We start from the raw sequence: 243 nt of genomic DNA, 5'->3' as shown, positions 1-243 counted from the left end.
GCACACACATACACACACACATGCACAGCAGCCGACTCAGCTGTTGGCTCGGCTCCGATGCTTAGTCGAAGGCAGTTGCTGCGCTGCGCTGCGATTGCTGCTGCTGCTGCGACTGCAGCGGAGACTGAGCTGCGACTGAGCTACGACGCCGACTTAAAGTCTTGCGTTTTGAACAAAAACGTCTTGCGACGCTGTTCGTCCATTCATGCGAGCTTTTCATTTCGACGCGTCAACTTCAACTTG

Source organism: Drosophila albomicans, chromosome 3 (genome assembly GCF_009650485.2).
Source record: "Drosophila albomicans strain 15112-1751.03 chromosome 3, ASM965048v2, whole genome shotgun sequence".
Classification (NCBI taxonomy): domain Eukaryota; kingdom Metazoa; phylum Arthropoda; class Insecta; order Diptera; family Drosophilidae; genus Drosophila; species Drosophila albomicans.
This window is presented reverse-complemented; position numbering follows the sequence as displayed.